We start from the raw sequence: 27,228 nt of genomic DNA, 5'->3' as shown, positions 1-27,228 counted from the left end.
TGTGATGGGGGGGATTGAGGACTCTTAGATTTTCTTTTAGCATTTTCGAATGAGATGCTAAGTTTTTTATTTAATCATGACCAAAATTATGGTGTTGTGATGTATTTGGCCATGGTACATCCAAAAGTGTGATTTATGCTCATTGCATGGAAAGTAAGATTTGTGTTTTGAAATTTTGTTCGTGTTTAGTTACAATCAACTTGAGATTCGGCTCTAGCATATATATATGTATATATGTTGTACATGATGTATTGGTATGACATATATACTATTTCAAGGTGTATATTTGCTTGTGATGATGTTTCGATCATGAAGGAAATGATAGATGTGTATTGAGTTACATTATGGAATGCATTAGTTAGTAAAATGTATGCTGTTTTTTTGGTGTGGTATAAAGTGTATAATTGGCCTCAACATGGACATGCATATTCGCCACATGAGGGAAATTGGTGTGCATGCACTCGGTTAGAGGCAAGCATATTGATGCCTATTCTTGGCTTAGAAAATTCGCTAAGAGGAATATTAACTAATGTGTTGAGTTCGACTCATGATTTCGTACATATGCGACTTTGATGCCAAATGAGTATATATATTGGCTAAGTACCTTGAATTCCTCTTCGATGCTCAAATGATTAAATCAATTTATTTGTCAAATTAAGCTCAAGAGCGGAGGGAGCTAAATCCGATAAAGGGAAGGAAAAAGTAGTCGAGTAGCCGTCGAAATCGCTCGACAACATCCAAGGTAAGTTCTTGAGTAATAGAGCTTAAATTCGAAATGATTAGATCATGTTTAAAGCAAATTAAAATCATGCTCTTTGTGTGTGGCTATTGAGCCGAAATTGCAAGTGTAAAAGTGCCTTGTGTTTGAGTTTTGCTATTGAAAATGAAATCTGAATGTGTCATTATTTATTGACAATTGTGCTCGGTTATTCAATGATGTCCGGCTAAGTCCCAAGGCTTTGTGCTAAGTGACTATATCCGGACTAGGATCCAAGGCATTCGTGCGAGTTAATAAATCCGAGCTAATCCCAAGGCTTTGTGCAAGTTACTAAACCGGGTTAAGTCCCAAGGCATTCGTGCAAGTCGCTATAACCAAGCTTCGTCCCGAAGGCATTTGAGCGAGTCGTTATATCCGGTTAAATTCAAGGTACGTGATTCTAGAATAAGCAATCTTGCTGTAAAATTTCAGTTAATGCGCTTGAGAAAAATTCCAGCAATGAGGTATGTTCATATGAGCTTGAATCAGTTGATTCCTTGAATAATATTCGCCAATCGAGTAATGAGATTCCGTATGTGACTAAGGTGATCCCTTATGTATGATCATAGGGGTTGAAATGTGAAATGAGTATGATATTGAGAGTTTGTACATATGAAATTATCCGTTAGCTTTATGAATGCTAAGCTTTTGTTGTGCTGGAATTTCTTGCTCAAACTTACTAAGCATAAATTGCTTACTCCGCTTCCTCTGCTTCTCTGTCTTATAGATTTTGCTCGTTAGCTATCGGATTCGGGATCCTTGAAGTCGAAGTCATCCACACTATCAAACCCCCATTTTGGTACTCTTTTAGTTGAACTTTGGATATGGCATGTATAGGACTACCCTCGGTTGTTTTCAAGTGCTTTTGTGATGTATATATGTACGGCCATGCGAAAATGGTTCGTAAAAGTGAGTACGGAATTAGACCATTTGTGGTTTGTAATTTTATATGGTTTCATGATGTTATTATGGATTGGAATGGGAGTGTTGGTCACATGATCAGCCATTGGAATGGCTAAACATGATCATAGGAGGACCTATGTATGACTAGACTATAGTTGGTCCATGGAAACTACAAAATAGGTAAGGCCTACCTTAAAAACGGATGCTGCCAAGTTGCAGTGACGTGGATGTGAAAAATCACCAAAATTTGTAGGAAGGGTATTAAATTGTGAATAAGTTATGTAAACTAACCTTGACAAGTCTATTTTCATATGAAAGTAACGAAACGATCATATGAAGAGTATACCGAGAGATATTAAATTTCTCGTGAGACAGGGCCAGAACAGTTTCTGGATCCCCTGTCGTGACTTTGAAAATTTACTATAAATTATCCAGAAAGAATTAGAAGTCATTCCTTAGATGTGCAGATTCCATTTTGAGTCTAGTTTCATTAGAAACAAACGGCACCAGTATTAAAGCCCTGTACAGAGAGATATTCAAGTTGTAACGTGCGAAGCTCAGGGTAGTCGACCCCTGTAACATGGGTGATTTTAACTAATAAAATGTACCAAATGGCCAGACCAAAAATTCTATAAATAAATCCATGGATGGATATATGAGTCTAAATTCAGGGAAAATTTACGGAATCAGTTTCTGAGTTTTGAAACTCAAGATATTATTTTTAAGGCGACGGTGATGCAGTTTTCCAGCACATTGAAATGCCGAATTGGTCGGTACTTTAAGAGGATTTGTCTCGTTAACCCCTCGTGTCCGACACCGTCGATGGTCTCGGGTTCGGGTGTTACAATTTTATTGGTATCGAGCTACGGTTTAGTCGATTCTAGGGCTACCGTGATATGTTTGGGGTCTAGCTATACATGCCATATAGAGATAAATTGATAGTGTGGTGATTTCGACAATCAATTTGTGTTTGTTTATAGCAATGGATCCCGATCCCAACCGAGCAATAGCTGATGATGTGGAGAGTGTGGCGCTGCTCCGCGCAAGGGACAGCGCCAATGACTCTCAACCTATGGCCAAGAATCCGAATGATGAGGCTAGGCAAGCCTTTTATAGTGTGATGAATGATTGGTTCAACCAATACATTCGAACTAACACTACTGTTCCACAACCTCCATTCCCGACTAATGCAACCCCGACCTACAATACCTCCGAATCGACCAAATAAGGTCAAGTAAGCCCCCATTCGACGAGATTCAAAACATGGGGCCACTGAATTTAAAGCTACGGATGATGACGATGCCGAGCAAGCTGAATTTTGGTTGGACAACACTATCCGGTGCTCGATGAGCTATCTTGTACACCGATGAGTGCTTAAAGTGTACCATCTCCTTGCTACGCGATTCCGCCTACTATTGGTGGAGTACTCGACTTCGTGGTGCCTAGAGAGCAAGTAACTTGGGAGTTCTTTCAAACCGAGTTCAAAAAAGTATATCGATCGAGATTCATCGACCAAAAGTGAAGGAATTTCTTGATCTTAAGCAAGGCTCTATGTCGATTCACGACTCTGACGAAAATTTGTGAGGCTTAGCCAGACGCAGCGAGAATGCATTTCGTCCGAAGCTATTATGTGTAAACGCTTCGAGGATGGGCTGAATGATGATATAAGGATGTTCGTTGGCATTCTCGAGATACGAGAGTTCGTAGTACTTGTTGAGCGAGCTTGTAAAGTCAAGAGCTTAGAAAAGAGAAACAAAAAGTTGATGTGGGAACCGGAGAATTTGAAAAGGTCCTCGGAAAGTCTCTTCAACAGCATCAAGAGATTTCGAGATGATGTGAGCCGGTCTAGAGGCGCTTCGGGCTTTTCTAGACGAGATCGCGATCGACCCCCTGTGACCACACGAGTCACTTCGATCGCCAGTGGTGGAAATGATCGCCGAGAGAAAGCGGAGTGTCTGCATTGTGGCAAATGGCATTCGGGAGTCAGAGGTTCCGTGATCGCTCCTGCTATAAGTGTGGATCGGCCGACCACTTTATCAAGGATTGCCCGAGGTTGCTTGAACAAAATGTAAGTCAAAGTGGAAACCCGGGTGCTACCACTGCTAGAGGTAGGCCATCCAGAAATGCGGGCAACGCTAGTGGCGGTCAGAGAGGGTCAAGAGATGCTACAACAAGACCCGAGGCTCGTGCTCCTGCTAGGACTTATGCCATACGCGCACGCGAGGATGCTGCCTCACCAGATGTTATTACCGGTACTTTCACTCTTTTCGATACTAATGTGATTGCTTTGATTGACCTGGTTCTACTCATTCTTATATATGTGAAACCTTAGCATCCAAAGAAGACTTTGCCTATTGAGTCTCTCGAGTTTGTAATTCGGTGTCAAACCCTTGGGTCATTACGTGCTTGTCAACAAAGTGTGTAAGAAAAGTCCCCTAGTGTTCCGAGGTTCTTGTTTTCCGCGGACTTGATGCTTTTGCCGTTCGATGAATTCGACGTTATTCTTGGTTTGGATTGGTTGACCATGCACGATGCGGTTGTAAATTGCAAAAGCAAGACTATCGATTTGAGGTGCGCGAATAACGAGATAATTCGGGTTGAGTCTACGGACTTAAAGGGTTGCCACCGTAATATCGCAATGTTGGCCCGAAATATGTAAGAAAAGGGTGCGGCGTACCTTCCATATGTGCTCGATGATAAGGAGTCGAAAAAGAAACCCGAATCTGTGCTAGTGGTTTGTGAATACCGGATGTTTTCCACGAAGAATTGCGGGTTTACTGCTGCTCGTGAAATAGAATTTGGCATCGAATTGGTACCGGTACCACTCCAATTTCGATAGCTCCGTATCGTATGGCACCAACGGAATTAAAGGAGTTGAAAGCTCGGTTGCAAGAATTGGTGGATGAGGTTTTGCTACTTTGAGTTTTTCGCCTTGGGTGCGCCGGTGTTGTTTGTGAAAAGAAGGATGGAACCATGAGGTCGTGCATCGACTATCGTCGACTTAATAAAGCGACGATAAAGAACAAATATCCGTTATCACGTATCGACGATTTGTTCGATCAACTGAAGGAACCTCGGTGTTCTCGAAAATAGATTTGAGATCGGGCTATTATCAATTGCGAATTCGAGATTCGGACGCACCCAAAACGCCTTGAATGAGATATGGTCACTACGAGTTCCTAGTGATGCCGTTTGGGCTTACTAATGCCCTGCGGTATTTATGGACTTGATGAATCGGATCTTGACCATATTTGGATCGATTCGTAGTCGTATTCATTGATGACATCTTGGTCTATTCAAGAAATGAGACCGAACATCTTGAACACCGAGGTTAGTGCTGCAAATTTTACAGGATAAGCGGTTATATGCTAAGTTCAAGAAGTGTGAGTTCGGATAAGAGAGGTTAGCTTCTTGGGGCATGTGGTATCTGCATCGGGTATTCGAGTCGACCGAACAAAATTTCAGCCATACTTAATTGGAAGCCTCGAGAAATATTACGAGGTTCGAGCTTTTTGGGGCTTGCCGGTTATTACCGACGATTTGTAAAAGGTTTCTCAGTGATAGCCACGCCAATGATGAAGCTACTCCAAAAGGATGTTAAGTTCGAATGGACAGAGAAATGTCAGAAAAGTTTCGATCAACTGAAAACTTATTTGACTGAAGCCCCAATTCTAGTGCAACCCGAATCGGGCAAAGAGTTTGTCATTTATAGTGACGCATCCCTACTTGGGTTGGGTTGCGTATTGATGCAAGAAGGCGAGTTGTGGCCTATCGTCGAGACAATTAAAGCCACATGAGAAAAATTATCCGACCCATGATCTCGAATTGGTCGCCATCGTATTCGCCTTAAAGATATGGCGACATTACTTATTTGGTGAGAAGTGCCATGTGTATTCGGATCACAAAAGTCTCAAATATTTGATGACCCAAAGAGACTTAAATCTGCGACAAAGACGTTGGCTCGAGTTGTTAAAAGATTATGAGCTCGTCATTGATTATCACCCGGGAAAGGCTAATGTGGTTGCGGATGCCTTAAGCCGGAAATCACTATTTACTTTACGAGCGATGAATGAACACTTGTCTATCTTACCGACAATGTGTTAGTAGCCGAATTAAAGGCCAAACCATTGTTGGCTCATCAAATTCGGGAAGCTCAGAAAGTTGATGAGGAGTTGCTTGCAAAACGAGCTGAGTGTGTTCTGAACAAGGAATCGGAGTTTCAAATTGATGATGACGATTGTTTGAGGTTCAGAAGTCGTCTATGTGTTCCAAATAATTCGGAACTTATTTCGATAATTCTGAACGAAGCCCATTGTAGCCGAATGGCAATCCACCCGGGGAGTACGAAGATGTACAACGATTTGAAACGTCGGTTTTGGTGGCATGGTATGAAACGAGACATCTCCAACTTTGTTTTGAGATGTTTAATATGTCAACAAGTGAAAGCGGAACATCAAGTGCCTTCAGGATTACTTCAGCCGATCACGATACCCGAGTGGAAATGGGATCGAGTCACAATGGACTTTGTATCCGGACTGCCATTGTCAGCGAGTAAGAAGGATGCGGTTTGGGTCGTGGTAGATAGATTGACTAAGTCGGCTCACTTTGTCCCCGTACGTACGGATTTTTCAATGGACAAACTAGCCGAATTGTACGTTTCTCAGATTGTGAGATTACACGGGGTGCCTATTTCCATCGTGTCGGATAGAGATCCAAGATTTACCTCGCGATTTTGGAAGAAGTTGCAAGAAGCTTTGGGTACCAAGTTGCATTTCAGCACCGCCTTTCACCCCCAAACCGATGGTCAATCCGAGCGGATAATTCAAATACTTGAGGATATGTTGAGATGTTGCATCCTCGAGTTCAGTGGTTCATGGGAACGGTATTTGTCTTTGATTGAATTCGCTTATAACAATAGTTTTCAATCAAGTATTAGGATGGCACCTTACGAGGCTTTGTACGGTCGTAAATGCCGTACACCATTGTTTTGGACTGAGCTCGGTGAAAGCAAAATTTTCGGGGTGGATTTGATTAGAGATGCTGAATGAAGTGAAAGTAATCCGTGAAAGTCTCAAGATAGCCTCGATCGTCAGAAGTCGTACGCGGATCTGAAACGTAAAGATATCGAGTATCAGGTGGGAGATAAAGTGTTTCTCAAGGTTTCACCTTGGAAAAAGATACTCAGATTCGGCCGCAAGGGCAAGTTGAGCCCGAGGTTCATTAGGCCATATGAGATATCCGAGCGAGTCAGTCCAGTGGCATATCGTCTGATTTTGCCCCCTGAACTCGAAAAGATTCACGACGTCTTTCATGTTTCGATGCTTCGACGCTATAGATCTGATCCATCGCACGTGATTAGTCCATCAGAGGTTGAAATTCAAGCCAATATGAGTTATGAGGAAGAACCGATTCGTATCCTGGCACGTGAAGTGAAAGAGTTGCGAAACAAGCGGGTTCCGCTAGTGAAAGTGTTATGGCTCAAACACGGGATAGAAGAAGCTACTTGGGAAAACGAGAACTCTATGAAAGAGCGATACCCAACCCTATTTACGGTAAGATTTTCGGGACGAAAATTTCTTAAGTGGGGAGAGTTGTGACACCAAAACCGACCCTAGCGGGAAGTGGTTTCGGGACCGCTAAACCGAGTCACCGAAATGTTTGAATGTAAAATTTATTGTCTAGAATATGTAATTATGAATGTGTGAAAATTTCAAGTTCGATTTAGCCAATTGCATGTGAATTCAGTTAGTAGGACTTGTGTGACACTTTTGAAAAGTGAAAGGCTAATCTATAAGGACCTAATAATGCATGTAGTCAAAGGGAGGACTTGCATGTCAAATTTCCCCCAAGTTGTAGTGGCGGCCATGACAAGGAATCATGGGCTAAACATGTCATGAAACATGTTTTGTTGGGCATTAGGGAGAAATAATAAACAAATAAGCATGGGTAATAAAGAAAGAAAAGAAAAAAAATGTGACTGTGAGTGTGAAACCCCATTGCCGTGTATTGTAGATGAAAAAAGAAAAAAATTGTTCATCCAACCTTGCATTCTCTCTTGACCGAAAATACTAGAGGAAGGAAGGAATTTTGCTTCATGTTTGTTTTGGAAGAGGATTAGGAAGAGGTTGGCTAAACTTGCATCAAGATTAAGGTATGTTTGAGATTGTGCCATGAAATTCATGCATGTTTTTAGTTGCTAGCTTGATGTTCTTGGTAGCCCATGGTTCAAATCTTTGCAATGTCATGGGAATGAAATTCGGCCAAAGTAAATGTGGTGTAAATGCCATTGCATGCTAAATATCAAGCTTGATAATGATACACGTGATGGGGGATTGAGGACTCTTAGATTTTCTTTTAGCATTTTGAATGAGATGCTAAGTTTTTATTTAATCATGACCAAAATTATGGTGTTGTGATGTATTCGCCATGGTACATCCAAAAGTGTGATTTATGCTCATTGCATGGAAAGTAAGATTTGTGTTTTGAAATTTTGTTCGTGTTTAGTTACAATCAACTTGAGATTCGGCTCTAGCATATATATATGTATATATGTTGTACATGATGTATTGGTATGACATATATACTATTTCAAGGTGTATATTTGCTTGTGATGATGTTTCGATCATGAAGGAAATGATAGATGTGTATTGAGTTACATTATGGAATGCATTAGTTAGTAAAATGTATGCTGTTTTTTTTGGTGTGGTATAAAGTGTATAATTGGCCTCAACATGGACATGCATATTCGCCACATGAGGGGAAATTGGTGTGCATGCACTCGGTTAGAGGCAAGCATATTGATGCCTATTCTTGGCTTAGAAAATTCGGCTAAGAGGAATATTAACTAATGTGTTGAGTTCGACTCATGATTTCGTACATATGCGACTTTGATGCCAAATGAGTATATATATTGGCTAAGTACCTTGAATTCCTCTTCGATGCTCAAATGATTAAATCAATTTATTTGTCAAATTAAGCTCAAGAGCGAGGGGAGCTAAATCCGATAAAGGGAAGGAAAAGTAGTCGAGTAGCCGTCGAAATCGCTCGACAACATCCAAGGTAAGTTCTTGAGTAATAGAGCTTAAATTCTGAAATGATTAGATCATGTTTAAAGCAAATTAAAATCATGCTCTTTGTGTGTGGCTATTGAGCCGAAATTGCAAGTGTAAAAAGTGCCTTGTGTTTGAGTTTTGCTATTGAAAATGAAATACGAATGTGTCATTATTTATTGACAATTGTGCTCGGTTATTCGAATGATGTCCGGGCTAAGTCCCGAAGGCTTTGTGCTAAGTGACTATATCCGGACTAGGATCCGAAGGCATTCCTGCGAGTTAATAAATCCGGGCTAATCCCGAAGGCTTTGTGCAAGATACTAAACCCGGGTTAAGTCCCGAAGGCATTCGTGCAAGTCGCTATAACCGGGCTTCGTCCCGAAGGCATTTGAGCGAGTCGTTATATCCGGTTACATTCCGAAGGTACGTGATTCTAGAATAAGCAATCTTACTGTAAAATTTCAGTTAATGCGCTTGAGAAAAATTCCAGCAATGAGGTATGTTCATATGAGCTTGAATCAGTTGATTCCCTTCGAATAATATTCGCTCAGTCGAGTAATGAGATTCCGGTATGTGACTAAGGTGATCCCTTATGTATGATCATAGGGGTTGAAATGTGAAATGAGTATGATATTGAGAGTTTGTACATATGAAATTATCCGTTAGCTTTATGAATGCTAAGCTTTTGTTGTGCTGGAATTTCTTGCTCAAACTTACTAAGCATAAATTGCTTACTCCGTTTCTCTGTTTCTCTGTCTTATAGATTTTGCTCGTTAGCTATCGGATTCGGGATCCTTGAAGTCGAAGTCATCCACAATATCAAAGCCCCATTTTGGTACTCTTTTAGTTGAACTTTGGATATGGCATGTATAGGACTACCTCGGTTGTTTTCAAGTGCTTTTGTGATGTATATATGTACGGCCATGCGAAAATTGTTCGTAAAAGTGGAGTACGGAATTAGACCATTTGTGGTTTGTAATTTTATATGGTTTCATGATGTTTTTATGGATTGGAATGGGAGTGTTGGTCACATGATCAGCCATTGGAATGGCTAAACATGATCATAGGAGGACCTATGTATGACTAGACTATAGTTGGTCCATGGAAACTACAAAATAGGTAAGGCCTACCTTAAAAACGGATGCTGCCAAGTTGCAGTGACGTGGATGTGAAAAATCACCAAAATTTGTAGGAAGGGTATTAAATTGTGAATAAGTTATGTAAACGAACCTTGACGAGTCTATTTTCATATGAAAGTAACGAAACGATCATATGAACAGTATACCGAGAGATATTAAAGTTCTCGTGAGACAGGGCCAGAACGGTTTCTGGGTCCCCTGTCGCGACTTTGAAAATTTACTATAAATTATCCAGAAAGAATTAGAAGTCATTCCTTATATGTACAGATTCCATTTTGAGTCTAGTTTCATTAGAAACAAACGGAACCAGTATTAAAGCCCTGTACAGAGAGATATTCAAGTTGTAACGCACGAAGGTCAGCGTAGTCGACCCCTGTAACATGGGTGACTTTAACTAATAAACTGTACCAAATGGCCCAACCAAAAATTCTAGAAATAAATCCATGGATGGATATATGAGTCTAAATTCAGGGAAAATTTACGGAATCAGTTTCCGAGTTTTGAAACTCAAGATAAGATTTTTAAGGCGACGGTGACGCAGTTTTCCAGCCTGTCTAGAAATGCCGAATTGGTCGGTACTTTAAGAGGATTTGTCTCGTTAACCCCTCGTGTCCGACACCGGCGATGGTCTCGGGTTCGGGGTGTTACAGAATTTCTTGATTAAGGTATGGATTTTGTTTGATTTTTTATTATTTCTACGTTTTTGTAATTGTTGCTTCACATATTATCGAACCCATGCCTCAATTTTTGATTTTGTTGAAAATTTTGAAATATGACATGGATGAATTCATGAGCTTTGTGATGTTATATGTTGAAATATGAAAGCTTGATGTTGGGTTTTATATGTTTTGTCTTTGGATTTTTGATGAATTTGAGTAATTTGGGCTAAATTGTAAAAATGTTATTTTGAGGGACTAAAATATGAAATAAATATGGACTTTTATAAAAGCTATGAAAATTCGGTTAAGCTTGTATGCAAGCAAACTTTGTGTATTTTGTGATTTTGTGAATTAGGGACTATAGTGTCGAAATGCGAAAATGTGAGGGCTAGTTTGCAAAATGCCCTAAATATGTGTCTATGGACTGTTTTGAATAATTTAATGAATAAAAGGGTTAATTTTGAATACTTGTAGATTAAGAAAAGAGGAATTTGGACTTAGACCGAGGGAAGTCGAAGATTATAGAGTAGATGATCCGAGTCGATAATTTTGAGACGAGGCGAGTTCGTACGTAAAACATGATGTTATAAATATGTTTTGATTCTTTGTTTATACATAGATGGTATATACATTTATTTTGGATGAATATGATGATAAACCAATGGTATTTGGCACTAAGAGTGCGATTTAAACTAGCTTCGGCTATATGAGGCACTAAGTGTGCGATACCGAGATAGCTTCGGTTAATTGAGAAAGCACTAAGTGTGCGAAATTATTATAGCTTCGACTAATCTTTAAAGCACTAAGTGTACGAATGTTTAAAGTATTGGTAATCTTCGAAAAGTCTTAAAATATCCGAACAAGAGGTGAGAATGAAAATGAATGAATACGGGAATGATCAGGTAAGTTTAATACCTATGTGGTAGATGGAATTATAAAGTTTATTGAATTGGTGTAAACATAAGGATGATGTTGACATGAAATTGATAGATGAGTTGAGAATTTATAAGTACTTATGTGTTGATGTTTCATATTTTATATACTGCTGATGATTATGGTACGAACTTACTAAGCTTTTGAAAGCTTACTTTGTGTATGTGTTTGCATTGTTTTATAGATATCGAAGCCACTGTGAGCTCGGGGATCATCAAGGATCATCACTACACTACCGAACCTAATTTTGGCACTTTGAAAATGTATATATTAAAGTATGGCATGTATAGGTTAGAAGTTGTGGAATTATGTTTTGTGATGTATATATTTAGCCGCGTGATATGGCTTGGCATGGTTGTAGATATGTCATGGTTTTGGTATAAGATATGTAACACCCCCAAAATCCCAAACTTCCTTTTTATGATGGTTTTGATAAAAGGTGTGCTTAATATTCCTAGTCTTGTGTTATTTATGTGATGAAAAAACCTTGATGGCAAGTAGTTTGGGTTTTAAATAAATAAAGGAGGAACTGGACACAAGGAGCCTTGTGTTGGAGTAGAAAGTAGCACCACATATGGGGCTTAGAGGTGGCGTCACATGCATGGCAAGGAGGTTTGGGGTTCGAATCCATCCTTGCTCAAGAGAAGGATATATTTTTGCTCAATAAATGGCCAATAGTGGTGTTGGATGTGAACTTTGAATGGAGTGGTAAGAGGATAAATTTAAGGAAGGGATTAAGTAGTTATCAAGGAGAAAAGTTAGGAGATGAGGGGTGCAGAGAAGTGGAGCCGAATAGGGAATTCGGGGATAGGTAGATTCGGCTATAGTATATATAGGTGTCGATTTTGGGGATTCTAGGGTAATGCCAAAATTTCTTCTCTTTCTTTAGCCAAATTCCTCATTTTTTTGGGTTACCAAAACACTTTTCTCTCTAAATTCTCAGAAGCCGAATTCCTTGTTCCTTGCTTGCCAATTTTCCATTCTTTCTCTTCTCAAATTCTCTTTTGATTCACATTTGGTTTTAGCCAATTCCTTCTTCTCTTCTTCTTATTTGTGCCGAATAACCCCTTTCACCATACAAATCTCAAGAGCTGAATACCTCTTTGGCTGAAGACCCTCTGTGCTGCCACTACTCCCTCTACTTCGCTCTATTCTTGTGTAAGTTCTTTGCTCTTTCAGTCATTTTTCCTGGTACCGAGATCTTCTCTCTTTCACTCTTTCAAAATTGGTTTGGTAGGGGATTAGTATCGAATCTCTGATTTTAGATCTCTGTCAAATTGCTCCTTAGGCATTTTGGGGTTTGGATTTAAGGAATACTCATGATTAGTGATCGAGGAAGGTCTGTAAGGCTTGTCGTTCAAGGTAAGGCAAAGGTGAGATTTTTGGCTTTTGGTGAGGGTATTTGATAAGTGTGTGATTAATTATTGAGTGATATCGTTTGTAGGTTCGTGGCTAAGGAGATCACAACATGTTTAGTACCAGGTGTGTACATACACTGCACACACAGAGTAGATCGACAAATCCCGAAATCTTGAAAAGCCGAAATACCGAAAAGCCGAAAGTTTGGCTACAATAGTCTTGCGAGTGCGCGAACACTCGTAAAGGGGAAACTGATAGGATATCAGAGGCCCCATGAGTGATTCCATGGACTTGGGCCGTGTATTGGCCAACTGGGCCAGAATGGGCTAAATGGGCCCGATGGGCTGTAAGGCCCATAATAAGCAAATTGGCAATTTGATGCCATGTGATGAAAAATCATATGATTTCATGACTATGAATGTGATTGGGCCTGACGGGCCATATTCGGCCTGATAGGCCATATGAATGTGATTGGGCCTGATAGACCATATGAATGAGATTGGGCCTAAATGGGCCAAAATGAATAAGTATGGATCTGCTAATGTTTAGTAAGGGGCTGTGGACCCATTTTTTTGGTAACTATTCAATCAGGCATAAAACTTAAATAATTAATTAATTGCGACCGTGGACGAGTCATAAGGTTAAGGTGTGGTAATGGGTATATGCATGGCTAGGATTGGATCTATGGAGAGCTTGGTACTTAAGCGGTCTTGATGACTCACCTGCTCTTCTCTGGAATCCTACTTGGTGCATAGTATCTGTTCACTTTAGCCAACAAGGACTTGTTAATGGGCCAAGGTAAGCAATAAAACCATAATAAAGAGAAAGTACCGAAATGCCCCTTAGAGCAGGAATGACTAAAATACCCCTATGTGTTAAATGTAAGATTTATGGATGTTGCATGTGTACCTGCTACATTCATATGATATTCTATTTAGGTTTCATATGGGTTGGGAATTATGGAATGAAGGAAGTATATAAGGATCGCATGGTTGCTTGACGACCGTGGATCTACCGATGGCTTTTTAAGCCTAATATATGATTAGCAGCTTTGCTGCAACGTTAGGTAGTACCACAACTAGGCTATCATTAGAGTGTATCGGATGGGTGGATCGATATTTATATCCCTACATGGAGTGTATCGTGGGATGGAGATGATGTGTAGCAGTTGAATTGGTGGGATTTGTACATATTTGATTGCTTTACTTCTGTTTTGATATTGAATTGGGCTCAGGCCCAAAAAGACTTGCTATTTCATGCTTTCCTATTTGCCGAGGGTTGTACACACTGAGTTTTTGAAAACTCACCCCCTCTTTTATTTTTCTTAAGTGGTCCTCAGTAGGTGGTTCGACGGTAGGAGGGACTCAAAGATGGCCAGCTAGCAAGACGACTTGGACTTGTTTTCTTAAACATATAATTTCTAGTATTTAAAGTTATTTCAGTTCGGAATGTAATAAGGCCTTTCCTTTGGTTATTATTTCAAATTAGGACTATTATTATTTTTATGCTTTATATTTGTTAGAAGTAGAACATGGTTTTCCTAAACCATAACTGTTTTTAAATACTACATTTCCACAACTTAATTTTTAAATGACAAGTTTTCATGGATCATCTGTTTTAAATAAAGCTTCGGCAACTGAAAAGAGATTTTACAAAGTGATTATTATCTTACAAGAAGGAATAGTTATTTTTAAATACACTTTGCTTTGAAAGTAACAAATACAAGCTGGGATTTTACTCAAAGTTTTTATTTTAAAAAAGGGTTTTCAATGACAACAAGGTTTTCAAAAAACACTTCAATGTGACACGCCAGGTTCGGTCATAATGTATAGGCCGGGTTTGGGGTGTTTCATTTAGTGGTATCAGAGTCAAGTTGCAAAACTTGGGCTATGAAGTGGGCCTTATTATTTGGGTTTTTTTTTTTAAAAAAAGAATTGGATCACAATGTTTTGGAAAAAGTTCTTGCTGTACGGTACACCAAGTCTCCGACGTCGAACCAAGTAAGTTCTTTTATTATTAAGCTTGTTTAATTTGTTATACTGTAGACAGTTAGTGGGCTACTTTAAATGATTATACTGAGGCTTTTAATTAGGTGGAACTAAAGCCCATAGGACATTGAAACTGTAGAGGATTTATGAAAACAACTTTCTTTTTAATACTATCATAAAACATCGGCTTAATTATTGAAACTAACTAAAACTTCATAAAATTTCTAATCCAGATAATACATGAATCAATGATGAGTGTTAGAAGAAGTGCAAGAAGTTGTGGCCGAAGTCGTGGAAGTGTTAGGGCTGAATCATCAGCATCGGGCCATGTGCCCAATCACCGTATGATTGGGCCGCGAGGGATGATGCACTGTCGCAGCAATGCTGAGGATTTTGGAAAAGGGCGCAAGGCCCAATAATGGCACGGGAAATTGGGGGTCAATTCTGCAGAGACTTCGATCAAATGAGGCTGAGATTTTTAAGGGCGTGGCTGGTGTGGCTCCTAATGTGGCTGAATACTGGTTGGAGGCCACTGAAAGGATAATGGAGGACTTGGACTATTCACCTGAACAAAAGTTGAAAGGGGCAGTGTCACTGCTTAGGGAAGAAGCTTATCAGTGGTGGCTGACAGTGAAAGAGGGCACCGAACCTGAGTAGGTCACTCGGGAGTTCTTCAAAACTACGTTTCAAGGGAAGTGTGTGGGTGCGAGTTATGTGGATGCTAGAAGGAAGGAGTTCTTGAACTTGACCTAGGGAAACAAATCTGTGGTGGAGTATGATACAAAATTTCTACGCCTTAGTAGGTATGCAAGAGTTATGGTGGCAACGGACTATGAGCGTTGCATTAGGTTTGAGAATGGTCTTAGGGATAGCCTCAAAGTATTGATAGCTCCACAAAGGGAGTGAGTTTTCTCAGAGTTGGTAGAGAAAGAAAAGATAACAGAGGAGGTGAAGCACGCTGAGTGCCTGAATCAGAAAAAAGAAAGGGGTAAGAATAAAAGGGAGGTTGAGACTCTTGGTGTTGGACAGAGGCCTGGGGCTAGGGCCAGAGTTAATGGGCCAGTTAGAGCAGGGCCCCCGGCTGTCAATCTAGGGGTGTTGCCCTGTGCTACTTGTGAAAAAAGTCATGCAGGAGAGTGCTGGAGGAGAACAGGAGCCTGTATGAGTTGTGGGTCCATGGAGTATAGTCTCAAAGACTATCCTAGAAGACTGGATCAGAGGCAAGTCTTTCGTAGAGGTAATGGATGGCCATCGAAGGGTGATCAGCAGCCTCCTGGAGGCTGTGGTCAGGCCAAGGGTGGAAACAGTTTGGGTCGTGGAGCACCGGGCAAAGGTACTGGTCATGCTCAGGCGAGACAGCCAACATTGTTCTATGCAGCACGTCGTTGAGAGGACAAAGATGCTCCAGAGGTGAATACTGGTGCGTACTTTACCCATAGTGTGCTATTTACTTAGTTTGGAATTAGAGTGCACAGTGGGAGCGTGGTGTGGTAGTCTGTGTTATGCAGCTATACTGATAGTTGGAAACTTCAAGGACGAAATTTCTTTTAGGGGGTAGAGTTGTAATGCCCCATAAATATCAAACTTTCTTTTTATGATGGTTTTGATAAAAGGTGTGCTTAATATTCCTAGTCAAGTGTTATTTATGTGATAATAGGCCTTGGTTAAGTTTAGAGTTCGAACTTTGGGGTGAAGGAAATTATAGTCTAATAATTAAAAAAACCTTGATGGCAAGTGGTTTGGGTTTTAAATAAATAAAGAAGGAACTGGACACAAGGATCCTTGTGTTGGAGTGGCAAGTAGCGTCACATATGGGGCTTAGATGTGGCGTCACATGCATGGCAAGAAGGTTTGGGGTTCGAATCTGTCCTTGCTAAAAAGAAGGATATATTTTTGCTCAATAAATGGCCAGTAGTGGCGTTGGATATGAACTCTGAAGGGAGTGATAAGAGGAGAAATTTAAGGAAGGGATTAAGGAGTTATCAGGGAGAAAATTTAGGAGATAAGGGGTGCAGAGAAGTGGAGTCGAATAGGGTATTTGGGGATATGTAGATTCGGCTATAGTATATATTGGTGCTGATTTTGGGGATTTTAGGGTAATGCTAAAATTGCTTCTCTTCCTTTAGCCAAATTCCTCTTCTTCTTTTTTTGTGTTGCCGAAACACTTTTCTCTCTAAGTGCTCAAAAGCCAAATTCCTTATTCCTTGCTTGTCGATTTTCCATTCTTTCTCTTCTCAAATTCTCTTTTGATTCACCTTTGGTTTTAGCCGATTCCTTCTTTTCTTCTTCTTATTTGTGTCGAATAAACCCTTTCACCATACAAATCTGAAAAGTCGAATACCTCTTTGGCTGAAGACCCTCTGTGCCTCCATTACTCCCTCTACTTCGCCCAATTCTTGTGTAAGTGCTTTACTTTTTCAATCGTTTTTCCTGGTACCTATTTCTTCTCTCCTTCACTCTTTCAAAATCGGTATGGTAGGGGATCAGTATCGAATCTCTGATTTCAGATCTCTGCCGAATTGCTGCTTAGGCGTTTTGGGGTTTGGATTTAAAGACTACTCGTGATGAGTGATCAAGGAAGGTCTGTAAGGCTTGTCGTTCAAAGTAAGGCAAAAGTGAGATTTTCGACTTTTGGTGTTTGTATTTGATAAGTGTGTGATTAATCATTAAGTGATATCGTTTGTAGGTTCGTAGCTAAGGAGATCGCAGCATGTTTAGTACCAGGTGTGTACATACACTGCACACACACAATAGATCAACAAATCTCGAAATGCCGAAAAGCTAAAATGCCGAAAAGCTAAAAGTTTAGCTACAATAGTCTTGTGAGTGCGTGAACGCTCGTAAGTAGGAAACTGATAGGATATCAGAGGCCCCATGAGCGATTCCATGAAATTCGGTCGCGTATTGGCGAACCGGGCCAGAAAAGGCTAAATGGACTCGATGGGCTGTAGGGCCCACAGTAGTCAAAATTGGCAATTTGATACTATGTGATGAAATATCATATGATTGCATGACTATGAATGTGATTGGGCTTGACGGGCCATATGAAAGTGATTGGGCTTGATGGGCCATATGAATGTGATTGGGCCCGATAGGCCATATGAATGAGATTGGGCCAAATGAATAAGTATGGATCTGTTAGTGTTTAGTAAGGGGTTGTGGACCCATTTTTTTGGTAACTACTAAATTAGGCATAAAACTTAAATAATTAATTAATTGCGACCGTGGACAAGTCATAAGGTTAAGGTGTTGCAATGGGTATATGCATGTCTAGGATTAGATTTAGGAAGAGCTCGGTACTTATGCGGTTTTGATGACTCACCTCGTCTTCTCTGGAATCCTACCTGGTGCATAGAATTTGTTCACTTTAGCCAACGAAAACTTGTTAACGGGCCAATGTAAGTAATAAACCCATAATAAAGAGAAAGTTTTGAAATGCTCCTAAAGGCGAGAATGACTAAAATACCCCTATTTGCTGAATGTAAGATTTATGGATGTTGCATGTGTACCTGCTGCATTCATATGATATTCTATTTAGGTTACATATGGGTTAAGAATTATGTAACGGAGGAAGTATATGAGGATCGCATGGTTGCTTGACGACCGTGGATCCAGCGATGGCTTTTTAAGCCGAATATATGATTAGCAGCTTTGCTGCAACGTTAGGTAGTACCAAAATCGGGCTACCTTTGGAGTGTATCGGATGGGTGGGTCGATATTTATATCCGTACATAGAGTGTATCGTGGGATGGAGATGATGTGTAGCGGTTGGATTGGTGGGATTCGTACATATTTGATTGCTTTACTTCTGTTCTGATATTGAATTGGGCTCAGGCCCAAAAAGACTTTCTATTGCATGTTTTCCTATTTTCCAAGGGTTGTACACACTGAGTTTTCGAAAACTCACCCCTTCTTTTATTTTTCTTAGGTGATCTTCAGTAGGTGGTTCAACGGTAAGAGGAACTCTAAGGTGGCCAGCTAGCAAGATGACTTGGACTTGTTTTCTTAAACATATAATTTCTAGTATTTAAATTTATTTCAGTCCGGAATATTATAAGGCATTTCCTCTGGTTATTATCTCAAATGATTATTATTATTTTTATGCTTTATATTTGTTAGAAGGAGAACATGGTTTTCCTAAACCATAACTATTTTTAAATACTACGTTTCCGCAACTTAATTTTTAAATGACAAGTTTTCATGGACCATCTGTTTTAATTAAAGCTTCCGCAACTGAAAAGAGATTTTACATAGTGATTATTATCATACAAAAAGGAGTAGTTTTTTTAAAATACACCTCGCTTTGAAAGCAACAAATACAAGTTGGGATTTTACTCAAGGTTTTTATTTTAAAGAAGGGTTTTCAATGAAAACAAGGTTTTCGAAAAATAGTTCAATGTGACACGCCAGGTTCGGCCATAACGTCTAGGTCGAGTTTGGGGTGTTACAAGATATTGGATGCAATATGATATATTTGATATGTCTTAGTTGGACAAAAGAAATGGTAAATGTTGGTAAGTTGGGCAAGTTTTAGCATGAAATTGAATGATGTATAGAAAGAAATGTTTTAACAAGCTTTTGACTTATGTTTTGATATAGATTGGTAAGTCTTATGAGTATGTATTTGATTGGAATTGATATGTCATGAGTGGCTTATGTTTCAGTTTGGAATTTGGCTGAATTGGTTGTGCATATATGCTTATTTCTTTGCTTGTAGGTTGACCCAAATTGGGGTGGCAAATTGGCTATTCAAATGGCCTATTTTTGTCCACACGGGCAGAGACACGGGCGTGTGTCTCAGCTGTGTGCGACACACACACGATCACGTTACACGGCCGTGTGTCCCCTAGGGTACCCTACAAATTAAAAGCAGTATACCCTCCAATTTGACACGGCCTAGACACATGGGAGTGCCTACTGGTCGTGTGTGGCACATAGGTTAGCACACGGGCGTGTGGTCAGCCATGTGGCCAAGTCAGTAGCCTCTCTATTTTTCATACGACCTGGCACACAGGCGTGTCTTGTGGCTGTGTAGACAAGTCAGTATGCATGTACTGTTTCACCACGGCTTAGGCACACGGGCGTGTAACCTTTTAAAAGTTGAAAATTTTTATAAGTTTTGAAAATTTCACATGTTATCGATTTAGTCCTAAATGCATGGATTATACCTTGTATGCTCGGTTTAAGTTCGTAATGAGCATGAATGAATGGTGTTTTATTGAATTAAGATGGTATTTGATATTTGGTTGTTTTGATCTAAGTTACGAGTCTAGTAATGCCTCTTAACCTATTCTGCCGACGAATACGGGTTAGGGGTGTCACATTTTATTGGTATCAGAGCTATGGTTTAGTTGGTTCTATGACTACCATAGTGTATGTGAGTATAGTTATACATGCCATATTTATGAACTGTGATAGTGTGACGAATCCTGACATTGAAATGTGCTTTTAGATAGCAAATTGATCCTAAAAGAGTCATAGCGGATGATGTTGAAAGCAATGTGCCTGCTCCCGCACAAGGGAGCCATCTGATTCTCGACCCGCTACGAGTAGTCGTGATGGTGAGGCTAGACAAGCTTTCTATCAGATGATGAATGATTGGTTCACCTAATATATTAGAACCAATTCGGCTGTACAACAACCTCCACCCTTGGTTAATTATCCTCAAACTCCTGTTATGCCACCAGTGAATCTGATTCAGTTAAGTAGACCACCAGTCGATAAGATTAGAAAATATAGGGCTGAAGAGTTTCGAGCTACAACGAGCGATGATGCTGAAAAAGTCGAGTTTTGGCTAGAGAACACGATAATAGTGTTTGACGAATTATCATTCAATCCTAAAAGATGGATAAAATGTGTTGTTTCCCTGCTGAGAGATACTACGTACCATTGGTGGAAGACTTTGACATCTGTGGTTCCGAGTGAACGAGTTACTTGGGATTTATTCCAAGCTGAATTTCGAAAGAAATATATTAGTCAGAGATTCATCGATCAGAAACGTAAAGAGTTTTTTGAGCTTAAACAAGGTCGTATGTTTGTCACAAAATGCGAGCGGGAATTCATAAGATAAAGTCAATATGCTTGTGAATGTGTATCTACGGAAGCAATAATGTGAAAAAGATTTGAGGATGGCTTAAACGAAGATATTCATCTGTTAGTCAAAACTGGAAATCAAAGAATTTATTGTGCTTGTTAAAGAAGCATGTAAAGCTGAAGATCTCGGAAAAGAGAAAAGAAAAGCTTTAAAGAAATTCTGATAGAGATTATCAGGCAAGTCATTGTAGTCTGCATCAAAGAAATTCTGAGATGATAATAGCAGTTCAAAGGCTACTATGGGACATTCGGATAGAGATCGTGCTAGATTGCAATAAAGCTTTAAAGCTCCGGCTACGTCTGTTGCCAGTGTTGGTAATGCAAAGAATGAAAAACCTGAGTGTGATCAATGTGGAAGATGACATTTTGGAGAGTGCTGGGGAAAGAGTAATAACTGAGCTTGATACAATTGTGGTTCATGAAATCATTTTATAAAAGATTGCCCAGATTTAGCTGAAAAAGATAATGTTCAGAATTCAAGGCTGAGTGGCAATGCTTCTCATGGTAGACCTCCCAGAAATAAGAGAAATATAAGCAGTAGTCAAAGAGGAACAAAAGATACAACTATTAGATCCGAGGCTTGTGAACCTGCCAGAGCCTATGCTATCCGAGTTTACGAAGAAGCTTTATTGCTAGACGTGATTACAGGTACATTTACTCTTTATGATACTTCTGTGATAGCTTTGATAGATCTTAGATCAACACATTTGTATATATGTAAGAACTTAGTGAACAGTAAGACTTTTCCTGTAGAGACTACTGAATTTGTAATTAGAGTTTCGAACCCCCTAGGCAGATGTGTTTGGCAAGAATTGTCCGTTAATGTTTTGAGACACTTGCAGCTAATCTGATGCTGTTACCTTTTGATGAATTTGATATAATTCTGGGTATGGATTGGTTAACTTTGCATGATGCTCTTGTGAACTATAAACAAAAAGCTATTGATTTGAGATGCAAGAATGATGAAATAGTCAGAATTGAATCTAGTGATTTGAATGGATTGTCTGCTGTAACATCTTCGATAAAAGCTTTGAGTATGGTGAGAAAGGGTTGAGAAGCTTATTTTGCATATGTGATTGATTCGAGAATGTCAGAAAAGAAAGTTGAATCTCTGCCTATTGTTTGTGAGTACCCTGATGTGTTTCCTGAATTTTGTGAGTTCCCTGATGTGTTTCCTGAAGAAATTTTGAGATTACCTTCGGTTAGAGAAGTAGAATTTGGCATTGAATTGGTACCTGGTACTACTCCAATTTCGATAGCTCTGTATAGAATGGCTCTGACTGAACTAAAAGAATTAAAGTCTCAATTGCAAGAATTGATCGATAGAGGACTTGGTAGACCAAGTTTCTCATCTTGGATACTCTGGTTCTATTCGTGAAAAAGGAAGATGGAAAAATGAGAATGTGTATAGATTATAGTCAGTTGAACAAAGTGACTATGAAGAATAAGTATCCTCTGCCTCGAATTGATGTTTTGTTTGTTCAGTTGAAAGGAGCTGTTGTGTTTTTGAAAATAGATTTAAGATTAGACTATTATCAGTTGCAAGTGAGAGACTCAAACATTCTAAAAACTACTTTCAAAATGAGGTACGGTCACTATGAATTTTTAGTTACGCCTTTTGGATTGACTAACGCACTGCTATTTTTATGGATTTGATTAATAGAATTTTCAGACCGTATTTAGATCAATTTGTTGTTGTATTCATTGATGACATATTGATTTATTCGCGTGATGAACCCGAATATGCTGAGCAGTTGAGATTAGTGCTACAGATTCTGTGAGATAAACAGTTGTTTACGAAGTTCAGTAAATGTGAATTCTGGTTGCGAGAAGTTGGTTTTCTGGGTCATATTGTATTAGCCTCTGGCATCTGAGTTGATCCGAGCAAAATTTTAGCTATTTTGGATTGGAAACTTCCAAGGAATGTCTCTGAAGGCTACAATTTTTTGGGACTTGCCGGTTATTATAGGAGATTCGTAAAAGGTTTTTCGATGATTGAGACTCTGTTGACAAAACTGCTTCAAAAAGATGTGAAATTTGTGTGGTCATGTGAAATTTGTGTGGTCTAAAAAGTGTTAGAACAGTTTTGATTAGTTGAAAACTTTGTTGACTGAAGCTCCGGTATTATTACAACCCTAATCGGGTAAAGAATTTGTGATATGCAGTGATGATTCATTGATTGGTCTGGGATGTGTTTTAATGTAAGAAGGTAAATTCATTGCTTATGCTTCAAGACAGTTGAAGCCACATGAAAAGAACTACCCGACACACGATCTTGAATTAGCTGCGATTGTGTTTATTCTAAAGATATTGCGCCACTACTTGGTCGGTGAGAAATGTCATGTATATTCTGATCATGATAGTTTGAGGTATTTGATAACTCAGAAAGATCTGAATCTACGACAAAGAAGATGGTGAGAACTGCTAAAAGACTACAAACTTGTGATTGATTATCATCTGGGAAAAGCAAATATTATTGCTGATGCCTTGAGTCCAAAATCGTTGTTTGATTCGCGTGCAATGAATGCTCATTTGGTTCTGTTCGATGATGGTTCAGTTTTAGCTGAATTGAAAGCAAGACCTTTGTTCTTACAGCAGATTATTGAAGCTCAGAAGACGGATAATGAGATTTTAGCCAAAAGAGCTCAATGTGATGTAGAGTCTAATTCAAAATTTAGAGTTGACAAAGATGATTGTTTGAGATTTCGAGATCGAATTTATGTTCCTAGAAATTCAGAGTTAATTCAGAAAATTTTGAGTGAAGCTCACAATAGTCAATTATCTACGCATCCGGGTAGTACAAAAATGTATAATGATCTAAAACAGCATTACTGGTGGTTCGGAATGGAAAGAGACATCTCTGACTTTGTTTCTAAATGTTTGATCTGTCAGCAGGTTAAAGCTGAACTTCAGGTGCCATCTGGTTTGTTATAACCGATTATGGTTCTGGAGTGGAAATGGGATCGAGTGACAATGTACTTTTTTATAGGTTTGCCTCTATCTCCGAGAAAGAAAGATGCTATCTGGATTGTAGTTGATCGATTGACGAAATCAGCCCATTTTATTCCAGTTCGATCCAATTACTCGCTTGATAAATTAGCTGAGTTATACATTTCCAATATTGTAAGATTGCACGGTGTGCCATTATCTGTAGTATCAGAAAGAGATCTGAGATTCAAATCACGATTCTAGAAGAAATTGCATGATGCTCTGGGTACTAAGTTGCACTTTAGTACTACTTTTCACCCGCAAACGGATGGTCAATTCGAGCGGATTATTCAGATACTCGAAGATATGTTGACATGTTGCATTCTTGAGTTTGAAGGTACGTGGGAACAATATTTGCCTTTGATTGAATTCGCTTATAATAATAGTTTTCAATCGAGCATTAAAATGGCACCATACGAAGCTTTATATGGTCGTAAATGCTGTACACCTTTGTATTGGACGGAACTCAGCGAAAATAAGATTCACGGGGTTGATTTGATAAAAGAAACGGAACAGAAAGTGAAAGTGATCCGAGATAGTCTGAAAACAGCTTCTGATCGTCAAAAATCTTATGTAGATTTGAACAGAAAAGATTTTCAGTATGAGATCGGTGATAAAGTGTTTTTCAAGGTATCTCCGTGGAAGAAAGTGCTTCGGTTCGATAGAAAAGGTAAATTAAATCCGAGGTTCATTAGGCCGTCTGAGATTATCGAGTGTATTGGGCCAATAGCGTATAAATTGTTGTTGCCACCAAAGCTAGAAAAAATTCATAATGTGTTTCATGCATTGATGTTTCGACGATACAGATCAGATCCGTTGCATGTAATTCCTTCGTCTGAGATAGACATTCAGGCAGATATGACTTACGAAGAAAAGTCGATCCGTATCTTAGCTCAAGAGGTTAAAAAATTACAAAATAAGAAAATTTTGTTAGTAAAAGTGATGTGGCATCGAAAATGAATTGAAGGGGATACATGGGAGCCTGAAGATATTATGAGGCAGCAATATCTGAATCTGTTCAATGGTAAGATTTTCGAGGACGAAAATCCCTAAGGGGGGAGAATTGTAACAATCCGGTTTAGACCCTAGTCGGAATAGTGATTTTGAGACCACAAATCTAAGTCAGAGAAATGTTTAAATATAATTTTCTGTGTTTATGATGTGTGAATTAGCATGTGTGAAAGTCTCGTATGAAAATTTGAATGGTTGTGTGCTTAATTTAGAAAAAGGACCTAGTCGCGTAAAATGTAAAAGTTTCCTGCTATATGTTAAAAGTGGCTAATTGATTTGGCTTTATTTATAAGAGGTCCTTATGTGGTAATTATGCCATTTACATGGTTAGTGGATCTATATGGCCTTATTACAAATGCTTTTTATATGTGTAACACCCTTTACTTGAGATCGTCGCCAGAGTCGAGCACGAGGCGTTACCAGACTTATTTGACCTGTTCGAGGCATAAAAAAATTTACTTTTAAAAAAAATTAATTTGCTCACATTCATCCAATAAATCCCTAAAAAGGGCCCTTGAGGCCCTAAAACGTGCAATTGGAACGGTTCGAGACCAAACCTGGAACATAAAAAAATTTCCTATTACTTACACAAATCAAAATAATTTATTTCACTATTCATAATAAAACTGTCCATCTGCGTAATAGTCACTAAATTAATTATAACTCAAGTTACGAAACTCAAAATTTAAATCCGTAACTTTTCCCTAAAACTATACTCATATATTTTCTTACCATAATGTTTCCAGAATTTTTGGTTTTGCCCATTAGTACAATTTATTCATTAAAGGTTCCCCTGTTTCACAGTTTAGCAAACCTGACCTCTCTTCACTAAAAATCGATTATCTCATTATAAGAAAGTATAATAATGTTTTTGTTTATTTCTAATGAAAACATACTCACTAAGAAATTTAAAAATATAAGCTATGACTTATAATTCTTTTTGTAAAATTTCCAGTGATTTTTTAAATTTGGAATAGGGGATCACAAAGTCACTTTGAACCAGTCTTACAAAAATTTAAATATCTCTGAATATAGACTTCCTTTGCTTGCTCTGTCTCTTTCCTATGAAATTAGACTCAATAAAATTTAATTATATATCTCATTAACCATTTAATTCTATTTCTACAATTTTTAGTGATTTTTCAAAACCACGTCACTGCTGCTGTTTCCTAACTGTTCCATGGCCAACTCTTACTCCTTCATAATTTCTTTGCATCAAACCTCATTTAGGCATACTTAATACCAAAACATGTTCTTATTTAGCTATATCATAAGCTAATCATTATCAAGTATTATTCACATGTCATTCTTTAGTCATATCATAAGGACATATACACACAACAGCCAAGTCCCTATACATGCCATAACTTAAATTATTTTTACTCACAAAATCCCGAGATAGCTCGTTGATAGCGTGAGGATCTCCGACGTCCTTACGATTTTCTGAGTGGGCTTTGCGATACTATAACAAAGGGAGATGAGAAAGGGAGTAAGCATAAAGCTTAGTAAGTTTGCATGTAAAATAACAAAATTCTAAAAGAATTATCAAGATAACCTGAACTTTTTGAACATGGACTTATCTTATCTTCCATTTGGTACACTCTTTAAACTTTCTGTTGAACCACTTGGAATACTAAGGATACACGGGTACCTTTCCTTTTTAAACTTACCATTTTTATGTCTTGACATGGTCTTACGTGGTATCCTTGCCTTATGAACTCACCATTGCCTTGCCTTGGCATGGTCTTACATGGGATCTTTGCCTTATCATAGTTTATCAATGCCATGTCTTGACATGGTATTACATGATTTCCTTGTCTTGTAAAACTTACCAATGCCATGCCTTTGCATGATCTTACTTGGTATCCTTAAACCCTAATGTCATGACATTTGTATCCTATACATTCCTACGGCTCAACCGGGACTTTTAAGTATCATTTCTCCGTCAATTTTTGCTTGAATCATCAAGGAATAAATTTACAAAATAAATATATAGATGCTGAAAAATAACATCATTAATTATAAATAATAAAACATTGCATTTATTTACCGTAAACTTACCTCAATACGGTATACGATCAAATATTTTGATTAGTCCTCAACCTTTTTCTTTCCTCGGTCTAACCTTGAATTTCGTTCTTCTTGATCTATAATAGAAAATTTAACTTATTTAATATTCACATTTATCAAAACAGTCCTTAACTCTAACTTTGGTAAACTTATGATTTTGCCCCTAAACTTTTGCATATTTACACTTTTTCCCTAAGGCTCGGAAATGAAACTTTATCCTTAATTCTTATGTTTTATGACATGCTTATCATTTATTTATCTACGGCAACATCAAAT

This window comes from Gossypium arboreum, chromosome 8 (genome assembly GCF_025698485.1).
Source record: "Gossypium arboreum isolate Shixiya-1 chromosome 8, ASM2569848v2, whole genome shotgun sequence".
Classification (NCBI taxonomy): domain Eukaryota; kingdom Viridiplantae; phylum Streptophyta; class Magnoliopsida; order Malvales; family Malvaceae; genus Gossypium; species Gossypium arboreum.
The sequence above is the reverse complement of the archived record's forward strand: the minus strand, read 5'-3'. Positions refer to the sequence as shown.